The 12,658-nt window shown below is 40.7% G+C and overlaps 2 pseudogenes; both read right to left on the reverse strand.

The window, feature by feature from the left end:
• Nucleotides 1–1,765: 1,765 nt before the first annotated feature.
• Nucleotides 1,766–2,601, reverse strand: LOC122473654 (annotated as a pseudogene).
• An 8,993-nt stretch (nt 2,602–11,594) lies between these two features.
• LOC122473152 lies at nt 11,595–12,014 on the reverse strand (annotated as a pseudogene).
• Between the last annotated feature and the right edge of the window lie 644 nt (nt 12,015–12,658).

The following is a 12,658-nucleotide window of genomic DNA, read 5'->3' on the forward strand; positions in this document are numbered from 1 at the left end:
ACAACTATGTAAACAGAAAAAAGTTTTTGCATTTATTTTTGCTTTTTATTGAGGGACCAGGGAAATTTCATAAGTTTTATGTGAGAGAGGAACAAATATTGAGATTCTAGTTAACACACTTGTGTTAGCACAAGAGACAATTTTTTGTGTGTGGGTGAGAGAGAGAGAGAGAGAGAGAGAGAAATGAAGAGTGAGCATGCGAGGGGCAGAAGGGAGGGAGAAAGAGAGAATCTTAAGCAGGCTTCATGCCCAGTGTGGATCCCAATGTGGGGCTCCATCCCATAACCGTGAAATCATGGCCTGAGCTGAAATCAAGAGTCAGATGCTCAGCTGGCTGAGCCACCCAGGTGCCCCTGAGATAATTCTTTTAAGACTTAGAATTTTGAATTTTGAAAATTCTTCCTCTGCTACTAGCCTGTATCATTCTCTGGTGTCCTCTACGTTAGTTAGACAAATGAGAAGTTAAAGGAAGCAGCACTGTCCCTGCAATAGGACTATTCTCTCTTCTGACACGAACTACAAGTTCAGAAGGTCCCCAAAACCACCCTCAAGATTGATAATTCACTAGAAGGACTCACAAAACTCATTGTAAGTACTTATACTTACAGCTATCATTTATTACAAGGAAGGTATACAGATTAAACTTCGCCAAGGGAAGAGTGGACTCTGGATAAGTACCAATGGTGGGGTTACCATTGTTCTCTCTCTATGCAGTCAGGACGTGTTACTTTCCAAGCATTGATGTGTTGACAATATGCATGGAGTATTGCCAACTAGGGAAGCTCACCCAATTCTCTGGGTTCAGAGACTTGACTGGGGCTCCATGACATAGACATAATTGATTGATTACCCACATGCTTAATCTCAGTCTTCAGTTCTATCCTTGAATCACTATCTGATGCCCACAACACCCCACTTCAGGTTTTCTCTTGGATGAAAAAGACAGAGAGACTCCATCTACACCTAATTCTTTCTCTCTTCTCCCCCTGTTATGGTCTGAACTGTCTCACCTCAAATTCATATGGTGACATCCTAACCTTAATGGGACTATATTTGGAGATAGGGTCTTTAAAGAAACAATTATGATTAAATGAGGTCATAAGAATAGGGCCCTCATCCAATAGGATGAGCGTCCTTATAAGATGAAGGGATACCAGAGATCTCCCTCTGCATGTGCGGAGAAGAGGCCACAGGAGAGCACAGTGAGAAGGTGGCTTTCTGTAAGCCAGGAAGAGTTGACACCAGAAACCAACCCTGCTGGCACCTTGATCTCACACTTTCAGTCTCCAGAGCTGTAAGAAAATGAATGCCTGTTGTTTAAGCCACCTAGTCTGTGGTTTTTTGTTATGGCAGCCCAAGCAGACAAATATATTCCCTCTCTCTTTCTCTTTAGGCTCCTCTTTGTAGCCAAGCAAGATGGTGGGTTTTTTTGCTCCTGACCTTTCTGTGCCAGACACTACTCATACCATATCCTTCATTCCTTCTTATGTTATATTTAATTTTTAAGAAATCTATGCTTTAGTTCTCTACACTTTAGCTTGGTTTTTCAAGCCAGATCCCTGTGGATTTCAAAATATAATTTCTTCTTCTTCTTCTTCTTCTTCTTCTTCTTCTTCTTCTTCCTCTTCCTCTTCCTCTTCCTCTTCCTCTTCCTTTTCCTCTTCCTTCTCCTCCTTCTCCTCCTTCTCCTCCTCTTCTTCTTCAACACTGGCTGAAAGAGAACTTTTTATTAACTTTATTATTATTAACTTTATGTACAGAAAATTCAACAGCATCCACTTTCCAGTTTGATGGCCAGTTCTTTAGCCTTTGCCTTTTCCAGCTTGGCAGTGGGAGTCCTGGACTTTGGCTATAGGACGTTGCCTCCCCAGTAACAGCAGATCTCATGATATCTGCCATTGTCGTTAGTCCTGATGGCTTCTACCAGCTCAGCCCGAGCTCCTTTGTCTTCCGAGGCAACCTGTGTGAAGGCGATGGTGGTACAGATCTTCCTGTGGACCAGACGCCCCAGCCTGGCCTTCCCCTTGATGTTGCAGTAGGAAGCCTCTATCTTACCACACAGGACAGGCAGAGAGATGGCCAGCTCAGTGGGATCCACAGCATGTGCAATCACTACCAGGTCAGGCTTCTTGTTCTCCACTAGGGGTGACAGTATTAACCCCAGCTTGAAGGACAGGCAATCTCTCAGTGGGGACATCCTCTTTCTGGCAGCTTTCTTCTCAACCCGGGCCAACAAACTCTGTTTCTTCTTTTGCTTTGTCTCTGGTCTGTATGTGTGGGCCAGCTTAATAGTTGAGTAGCTGTTTGGTGGTCCAGGGCCTAGGTCCAGGGCCTAGCTGTTTGGCGGTCCAGGGCCTGGTTAATCATAGGAGGGACTTTTAGACGTTTATAGAGACTAGCCCTTTGCCACTGCAGCCGGATGTAGCAGGGCCATTTGACAAAACGGGTAAGGTCCCTTTGGGGCTGGATGTCCTGTCCGATGCCAAAATTCTTGGGCCTCTTCTCAAACAGGAGATTGACCACCTTCTTGTCCTCCTGTTTCTTCATAACAACAGGGGCAGGGGCCAACTTCTTCCCCTTAGCTTTCTTTCCTTTTGGCATCTGGGATGGCTGGAGGAGAGGCCTATGATCACTTCTTTTTAAAATTGGTTCTCACAAATCAAACGCATCTTCATTTAAGATGAGTGTGCCTTCTGTGAGTTTTAAAAAAAATCGACTAAGGACCTCAGATAAGTTCTTAGGTCCCAGACTCTATCTGACCTTTCCCTTCCCCCTTCATCAGAAGTGAGCAATGTCAATAACTCATTAGATGGGAAGAGCGCCACAGAGCAGCTAAAATAATTAGTTACCACATTAGCTGCCAAAGTTTGTTCTGACATTCTGCTGATATCAGAAATAACGCCATTCCTATGCACCAACTCTGATTAAATTATCTTTAATGTAGTGTGCTTCTAATAGAAGGGAGCAAAGAGAATTTTTCTAGTCTATCTTGTCCCAAATCTATACAAAGTTTCCCATTCCTTCTAGGGGATCGTGGAATTATTGCAAGGAACCTGTGAATTCATATACCATTCCAAGCTTTGACTGTTGATTTATTAGCAGAGTGGTTCACACAAATGTAAGCATCTATCTTTCAAATGTATATAGGCCTCATTGCAATGAACAAAATGCTAATCATTGAAGGTATTACTGAATTCCTGAAAGTTGTTTATCACAATGCATTTTCTTTTTTTTTCTTAATGTTTATTTATTTTTGAGAGAAAGAGAGAGAGATAGGAAGAGAAACAGAACACGAGTCGGGGAGGCACAGAGAGAGGGAGACACAGCATCCGAAGCAAGCTCCAGGTTCTGAGCTGTTAGCACAGAGCCCGATGTGGGGCTCGAACTCATGAACCGTGATATCATGACCTGAGCCAAAGTCGGATGCTTAACTGACTGAGCCACCCAGGCGCCCCAACCATGCATTTTGTAAATCAATGGATACCAGAACTGCAATTACTGTCACATGGGAGTTCAATATTTTGTTGTTGCCATTATTACTAAAGTCATTTTCCTAAATGAAAATTTCAGTACCCTTATCTATGCTCTTTTCCTTCCCTACCTGAAGAAGCAATTCTAGATTGTGCCTTATTAGAAAGTCTCATTTATTAAATAATCTTATTAGTCCTGCATGTTACTCTTTTCTAAATCTTAGTTCCAGTTGCGTGATTCACCTTGTCTATTTTGGCAACCAGAACATTCTCTGGAAAAGCAATCTTGGAAAATTTTTTGCCCAAAAGGAATTCTAGAAGAGGCTTTTTTTTTTTTTAAACCAGATTCCCAGTCTACCCATTTTTACCACCAGAATGTTTTTGTATAGTACCATTTTTATTATAAAAATAATACATTGGGCACACTTTCATGCCTTATTAAGAACATAATCTTTAGGGGCGCCTGGGTGGCTCAGTCGGTTGAGCGTCCGACTTTGGCTCAGGTCCCGATCTCACAATCCTTGAGTTCGAGCCCCACCTCGGGCTCTGGGCTGATGGCTCAGAGACTGGAGCCTGCTTCCGATTCTGTGTCTCCCTCTCTCTCTGCCCCTCCCCCGTTTATGCTCTATCTCTCTGTGTCTCAAAAATAAATAAATGTTAAAAAAATGTATAAACAAAATTTAAAAAGAACATAATCTTTAATGCCTGTGTAGTATGTTTTTGCCATATGATTAGATTTAATAATTTTTATCACTCCATTAAGCTATTTTTCAGCTTTTTACTGTTGTAAATAAATAACGATATATATCCTGGTATACAATTTTATTATTTCAGATAAATTTATGCCAAATTTACTCAGTCAAAAAATATAAACATGTTTAAAGCTCTTAATACACATTTCTAAATTAGTTTCCCAGAAAGGTGGTGCCTATTTAAACTCCTAGTAGGAGCTAAATTCCCCCTGTGAATTTTACCTCCTGAAAAGCAAAAACTGATCATTTTCCTTTTTTCAAAATAGTTGATAATTTGGTGACAATTATGTGGAAGATTGGATTTTTCCCTTTTTTATTACACATTTATATTTTATCTTTTGACAATTGTTCTTTTTAGCACTAGAATTTGGTTTTCTTTACACCACTTCCTTTTTATAGTGTTCCTTGTTCCATGTAATTTGCAGCTAATTTTCTATGTACTTGCACTAAAACTATCAATTTTATCTCAATTATAGAGAGTCTCTAGTCCTTCTAGCTATAACTGCTCAGAGTTCACATATTAGAAGATTTCTCCTCCTTGCCCATACTTACGTAATTTTCATAATATAGTGCAGGATTGGGCAAATGCTGGAACTGCTCTCCAAAAATCCTTGCTGGCCCCATTTTCTCATGGAATGGCTTTCCCATCTAGACTGGATCTCTGCTTCAGGTGCCTTTAAATTCATTTAAGTCATTACAGGTGTAAGTGAGTGGGCAATTTTCCCCCTGCACAAGGTCATCAATTCTTTGTTGCTGCCTCTCACTATTTTTTTAACATTTATTTTTGAGTGAAAGAGAAAGAGCACACACGCACACAAGTGCAAGTGGAGGAGGGGCAGAGAGAGAGAAGGAGACAGAATCTGAAGCAGGCTCCAGGTTCTGAGCTGTTAGCACAGAGCCCAATGTGGGGTTCAAGCCCACCACCTGCCAGATCATGACCTGAGCCGAAGTCAGACACTTAACTGACTGAGCCACTCAGACTCGGGACTATCTCAGGCTATTAAACATACCCTCTGAAATAGTCACTTGAGGTTAGTATGTATCATTTCCTCATACACTTACAAATGCAGTCCAACCTAGCTTCTAGCCACTGCAATTCACATTGCAGAAAGAAACAAATCTGCAACAAAAATTGCTTTAAGGCCCATCATCTCTACTTTTGAATCATCTGGCTTCTTTCAAGAAACAATAACATTTAAAACTCAAACTAATAAAGATGAAGTCAAGCTTTCACTTTTTGTGGATGACATGATATTATACATGGAAAACCCGATAGACTCCACCAAAAGTCCGCTATAACTGATACATGAATTCAGCAAAGTCGCAGGATATAAAATCAATGTACAAAAATCAGTCTCATTCTTATACACTAATAATGAAGCAACACAAAGACAAATAAAGAACTGATCCCATTCACAATTGCACCAAGAATCATAAAATACCTGGGAATAAACCTAACCAAAGATGTAAAAGATCTGAATGCTGAAAACTATGGAAAGCTTATGAAGGAAATTGAAGAAGATACAAAGAAATGGAAAAACGTTCCGTGCTCATGGATTGGAAGATTAAATATTGTTAAAATGCCAATACTACCCAAAGCTATCTACACATTCAATGCAATCCCAGTCAAAATTGCACCAGCATTCTTCTCAAAGCTAGAACAAGCAATCCTAAAATTCGTATGGAATCACAAAAGACCCTGAATAGCCAAAGTAATATTGAAGAAGAAGACCAAAGCAGGAGGCATCACAATCCTAGACTTTAGCCTCTACTACAAAGCTGTAATCATGAAGACAACATGGTATTGGCACAAAAACAGACACATAGACCAATGGAATAGAATAGAAACCCCAGAATTAGACCCACAAAAGTATGTCCAACTCATCTTTGACAAAGCAGGAAAGAATATCCAATGGAAAAAAGACAGTCTCTTTTACAAATGGTGCTGGGAGACTAGAGGGCAACATGCCGAAGAATGAAACTAGACTACTTTCTTATATCATTCACAAAAATAAAATCGATAAAGACCTGTATGTGAGACAGGAAACCATCCTAGAGGAGAAAGCAGGAAAAACCTCTCTGACCTCAGCCGCAGCAATTTCTTACTTGACACATCTCCAAAGGCAAGGGAATTAAAAGCAAAAATGAACTATTAGGACCTCATGAAGATAAAAAGCTTCTGCACTGCAAACAATCAACAAAACTAAAAGGCAACCAATGGAATGGGAAAAGATATTTGCAAATGACATATGGGACAAAGGGCTAGTATCCAGAATCTATAAAGAGCTCGCCAAACTCCACACCTGAAAAACAAATAACCCAGTGAAGAAGTGGGCAGAAAACATGAATAGACACTTCTCTAAAGAAGACATCCAGATGGCCAACAGGCATATGAAAAGATGCTCAACGTCGCTCCTCATCAGGGAAATACGAATCAAAACCACACTCAGATACCACCTCATGTCAGTCAGAGTGGCTAAAAATGAACAATCAGGAGACTATAGATGCTGGCGAGGATGTGGAGAAACGGGAACCCTCTTGCACTGTTTGTTGGTGGGAATGCAAACTGATGCAGCTGCTCTGGAAAACAGTGTGGAGGTTCCTCAAAAAATTAAAAATAGATCTACCCTATGACAGCAATAGCACTGCTAGGAATTTACCCAAGGGATACAGGAGTGCTGATGCATAGGGGCACTTGTACCCCAATGTCTCAACAAGAGCCAAATTGTGGAAAGAACCTAAATGTCCATCAACAGACGAATGGATAAAGAAATTGTGGTTTATATACACCACGGAATACTACATGGCAATGAGAAAGAATGAAATCTGGCCTTTTGTAGCAACGTGGATGGAACTGGAGAGTGTGATGCTAAGTGAAATAAGCCATACAGAGAAAGACAGTTACCATATGTTTTCACTCTTATGTGGATCCTGAGAAACTTAACAGAAGACCATGGGGGAGGGGAAGGAAAAAAAATTAGAGAGAGAGGGAAACAAAACATAAGAGACTCTTAAAAACTGGGATATGGGTATTGAGGAGGACACCTGTTGGGATGAGCACTGGGTGTTGTATGGAAACCAATTTGACAATAAATTTCATATTAAAAAAAACTCAAACTAATAATGTACTTAAACTAGTTAAAGGTGTATTAGAAAGAATGAAAACTTTGGAAATAAGTAGACATGAACTAGCTGTGTAACTTTGGGTTGGCTTTTGAACCTAAATTTCTGTCTTTTCATTTACAGAATGGAATAAATGATACCCAACTTAGAGGTCGAGAGAATTAAATAGATAGTATAAGTGTGCTATCATTCAGAATCAAAATGTCCAATCCAACTCACACGTAAGGGAAATATCTAATACCAATATTTGCTAATCATTTCAAAAATACTGACAATGAAGAGGCACAAAGAAAGCAGAGAGGTCTGGGGTGCACTGTGTGGTCCTTAGGTCCTTTTGTCCCCAGGCCAAACCTATACTTTCTCCCAGAATAACAGATGAGGTCTCCAAGTCAGTTTTTGTGAGTTTTTTAACCTGATATGGAACGGAGCATTTAAGTTATAAAACGTCTTCATTTTATATACCAGAGACATTGTCCAAGAAGAAGTCTCATAGATCTATAGATTCTGGGTATATTTAGTTTAATTTTTTCTAACTTTTGTGGGTGTTTTTTTTTTTTTTGAGAGACAGAGCAAGAGCAGGGTAGGAGCAGTGAGAGAGGTAGACACAGAATCCAAAGCAGGCTCCAGGCTCGGAGCTGTCAGCACGGAGCCCAACGCAGGGCTTGAATCCACGAACGATGAGATCATGACCTAAGCCGAAGTCAGATGCTCGATCAACTGAGCCACCCAGGCACCCCTGGGTATACTTACTTTAAAAGATCCTTTAGCCAAGGACAGACTACTGAGAACATGTTATAGCTAAGGACTCTTTTCACTAGCAAATAGCGCCAATCTATTTGTCAGGAACCCTTGGCAAGGGGACTAAATCAGTCAGCTGCCTTCTTTTCTTTTCCCTAGAAGAGTCCCTCAACCACACCCCTCCCCATCCAGTAAAAAAAAAAAAAAAAAAAAAAAAGTGAATGGCTCACAGACAAGCTACTTTAACAATTTCCTCCAAAAAGATGTAAGTCATTGATTATAGTGCCTCACACAAAGTACTTGCTTGATAAATTAACCTAAGACTTTGAAGGCTATATGTATAAAATAGTCTTTAATGAAATGATTGATAGTCTCAAGTCAATAGCTGGTCAATTTCATCCCACAAAATAATACAAATGATCTAATAAGTCACTTCTTGATAACTGATACTTGAAATTATCTCCTTTGCTCAAAGTATTTGCTACAGCTGAATATTATGTTGGCATAAATATTATCAATTATCTGTAGCCCAGTATGAATGAGTTAATTTACCTGCACAATCATGAAACTTGGTGAATATATTGAGTAAATAACCGATCTTCCAAGCTAGGAATTAATTTGTTTTTGATATCCAGGATTTACAGAATTTTCACTAATTGTGATATGCTGTGAAACCACTTCCTTAGATGGCAATGTACCATCAAAGAGAACATTGTAGAAGTGAGTAATCTCAAGGCAAGGTTATTGGATACAGGGTCTATTAGTTAACTGTTCCCTACACAAACTGAGATCCAGAAGGTTTCCTCAGAGAATAGAAACTTTGTTGGCATTTCTAAAAGAACTGCGAGTCTTCAAATTAGGAAGACATAGGAAATCTGCTTTAGGTCTTCAGAGGGAAGTTATTAGGAACATGTAGGCTCCAGGGAAAGAGGGGGGTCTGCCATCAAGGCTATATGACTGCTCAGTGAGGCAGTGCTTAAATGCTAGGTAAAATGAAATCAAATTTCAGTAGAGGGATGACTGCTTTGGACTATACTCAAACTGACTGAAAAGCAAGTGGGTTACTGGTAGATACTAGATTTCCAGGAACTCAGAATTGCCCAGAAGAGGTGAAGGTACTGACTTCAAAATAGAAGCAAGATGCCTAAGGCTCAGAAGAGGCCAGATAACAAGCCTCTTCATCACCCTGCAGTTGGGGTCCAGGCTACAAGGCAGGGATCTAAGAGGCTCCCAGCAGCTGCACAGTACAGCACAATTGGATCCAGAGAAGGTAATCTAGAAACACACAAGCTGGAGGAGAAAAAAGTAAGAAGTTTCGATGAAAGGCATAATTCCACTAGACATGAAAGTGAGGTCAGTACAAACAAACCTCGAGCTGGGAGACTAGAGCTGGACGCCTTAGTGGTTAAGAGCTTAGGCTGCGGAGGCAGAGAAGACCCAGGGTTGAATTTCAACTCTGCCCCTTCTGAGCTGAATGACTTTGGACAAGTTCTTTAACCTCTCTAGTCCTATTTCCTCATCTTTAAAATAGGGGACGTGATGGTGTTTACTTTTTAAGGATGTAGGAAAGCAAACTGAGATAATGCATATAATGTGTATGCCAGTAATATACAGGCATAGAAAATACTCTCAATAAACATTAGCTGCAATTATTTGTCTTGTTGAACACCTTTGCCCAACCTTTCATCTCATTTCCACCCTGGACAACATTAAAGAACTAAAGGAACTGGGAATGAGTTTATTGGCTCATTCAATCAGTATTGTCAACGAGCCCATGCTCTGAGGCAGTCACTGTGGTAGGTGCTGGGATCCGGTGGTGAGCAAAGCATTCACAGTCCCTGTCCTCTGGAGCTTACAGTCTAGTGCACAGACAATCATGAAAAACAAAATCATACAAATAAATGTTAAATTCCATGGATGACAAGTGCTGGGGGTGGGGGGCATGATGCGATGAGAGAGTATACAAGGGGAATTAAATTCAGTTTCCCCAGGGACATGACTACGGAGCTAAAATATGGAAGGAAGAATAAGAGCTAAGTCGGCCCAAAGAGAGTAGAGAAATCCAAGTGGAGGCACTGGCAGGTGAACATGGTCTGAGCCGGGAGAGAGCATTGTTAGCAGGAGGCCCTGACAACAGAGCTGTGTTGCTAAAGCAAAGAGAATGAAGAAAGGAGGGGAGAGGAAAGTGAAGGGATAGGTAAGGAGAGCACCTATAGGACCTCTTAGGCCACATTGAGGGATTTTTGTTTTTATCTCAAGAGCAATCGGAAACTAAAGTATATTATTAACTGGGTTGAGGTGCCCCCCCCAAACACGATCCTTTTGAATATTGTCTAGCTCACCTGTTTAATGGAAGCGAAGAGACAAGTTAGGAGATGCTTGTGATTAGGGGAGGTTGGATTGGGGGCGTTGTAGAAGTAGAGGTAAGTAGATAAATGTGAGAGATATTTAAGTGGGAGAATTCACAAGACTTTAAGGTGGATTACATTGGGAAGTGAAGGAAAGAGGTGGTGTCCAGAACGAATCCAGCACTTTGGCCTTACCTAACCGGTCGGATGGTGATGCTCTTGCCCAAGACAGGAGTATGCTGAAAGGAGACTGGTTTCAGTGGGGGTGGGGAAGGTAGTGCTGAGCGAGTGATAATTCAGTTTTGAGGGGTGTCTGAGTAGCTCAGTCAGTCAGACTCTTGATTTTAGCGCAGGTCACGATCTCGATTCACGAGTTTTAGTCCCACGTTGGGCTCTGTGCTGAAAGCACGGAAACTGCTTGGGATTCTCTCTCTCTCTCTCTCTCTCTCTCTCTCTCTCTCTCTTTCTCTCTCCAAAAATAAATAAATAAACTTCAAAAAAAGAATTCATTTTTGAAAATGTTGAGTTTGAGGTACATTAGAGATATAAAAGAGAACATGCCAAGCATTTGTACATCAAATCTGGAACTTTGAGGAGATATCTGGGCTGCACATATAAACCTCTGAGTTATCTACCACATAGCAATGAATTGTGAAGTCTCAGGAAAGGAGCAGAGGGACCCAGAGCAAGTCTTGAGCAACGTCTGCATTTATGGGGGGTACACCCCCTCATTTTACCAGCCCTGGTCAGAGACTTGACTTCAGATAACAGAATAAGAAATCAGCACTAGATAACCAAATCCATTTGTATAACTTTGCATTTCTTTTCTTTTTTTTTTTTAATATTTTTAATGTATATTTATTTTTGAGAGAGAGAGACAGAGACAGAGTGCAAGCGGGGGAGGGCATTCTCTAGTTTTGAGAGAGAGAGAGAGACAGAGACAGAATCCAAAGCAGGGTCCAGACTCTAAGCTGTCAGCACAGAGCCTGATGTGGGGCTTGAACCCATGAGCCACGAGTTCATGACCTGAGCCAAAGTCACATGCTTAACCGACTGAACCACCCAGGTGCCCCTTATTTTCTTTTTTTAAAAGGTCTTAGTTTATTAATCCTCTCATGAAATACCGGCACGATTAATCACCACGGATAGTTACCGCAGAATTATTACTCCTTCTTTTTGCCGGCACCAACATTGGCTTGTGCAGTCCCCCTGACTTTCTTTACTCTGTTCTTGCATTCCTTTTGCTGTTTTCTTGATGTCTTTTTCTTCTCATACAAGCCATGTCCTGCAAGTCGATGTCTGGGTTCGTTTTCTGTACATAATCTGAGGAATCATAAATCATGCCAAAGCCAGTTTTGCCACCACCACAATGGGTTCTGAATCCAAATACAAAGAGGACGTCTGGTGTGGTCTTGTACATTTTGGCTAATTTTTCCTGAATTTCTGTCGTAGGTACTGTTGCCTTTCTGGGGTAAAGAACATCACTGACCCTCTGGTTCCACTGAGGTAGTCGGTTGGTCATGAACTTCCTGGTCCAGAAAGTTACTGTGTGGATCATGATGGCGACCAAGCTTCTAACAGCCAAGGAGGTAAAGAGCTGTTTTATTTTCTACTGAACATTTATATAAAGAAATTCCAGCTTTATCTTAGCTAAACTAAGGGTTTGAAAGAGAATTTTATATATTTCAGTCAAACAGAATAGGGAGGGACTTCAGTGCCCTTTCAATTGCCTCCAATTACCTGGATGTAGTGGCTAAAGCTATAGACCCAACGGGGGAAAAAAAGCAAGGAGAGTTGACTTAGCAGGAGAGATGCAATCATCCAGGAGAGATGGTTTAAAGGAGAAATTCCCAATTGTGTATCCATCAGAATCATCCGAGAAACTTGGTAATATGCAAGTTCTCAGGAGTTACTTAAATTTTTGATTCAGTGGGTGATTCTTGGAACCTGTGTTTCAATATGTAACTGATCTTTCTGACGAAATGATCTGAGGAACACATTTTAAGAAATGTCTCTTTAAAAGGTAACTGCTCCCAGGGACTTCTAGTTTTACCAAAATCCGGCCAAATGTCTCAACAACATTTATTTAAAAGTTCTTCCTTATCTCGCTGATTTTGTTTGCCATCTTTATTACATACGAATTCCTTATACATATTTGGATCTATTCATGGATTTTATGTCCTATGCTATGTACTGTTCTATTTACAGGTCACACGATGGTAACTAT

This window comes from Prionailurus bengalensis, chromosome B4, assembly GCF_016509475.1.
Source record: "Prionailurus bengalensis isolate Pbe53 chromosome B4, Fcat_Pben_1.1_paternal_pri, whole genome shotgun sequence".
Taxonomy (NCBI): domain Eukaryota; kingdom Metazoa; phylum Chordata; class Mammalia; order Carnivora; family Felidae; genus Prionailurus; species Prionailurus bengalensis.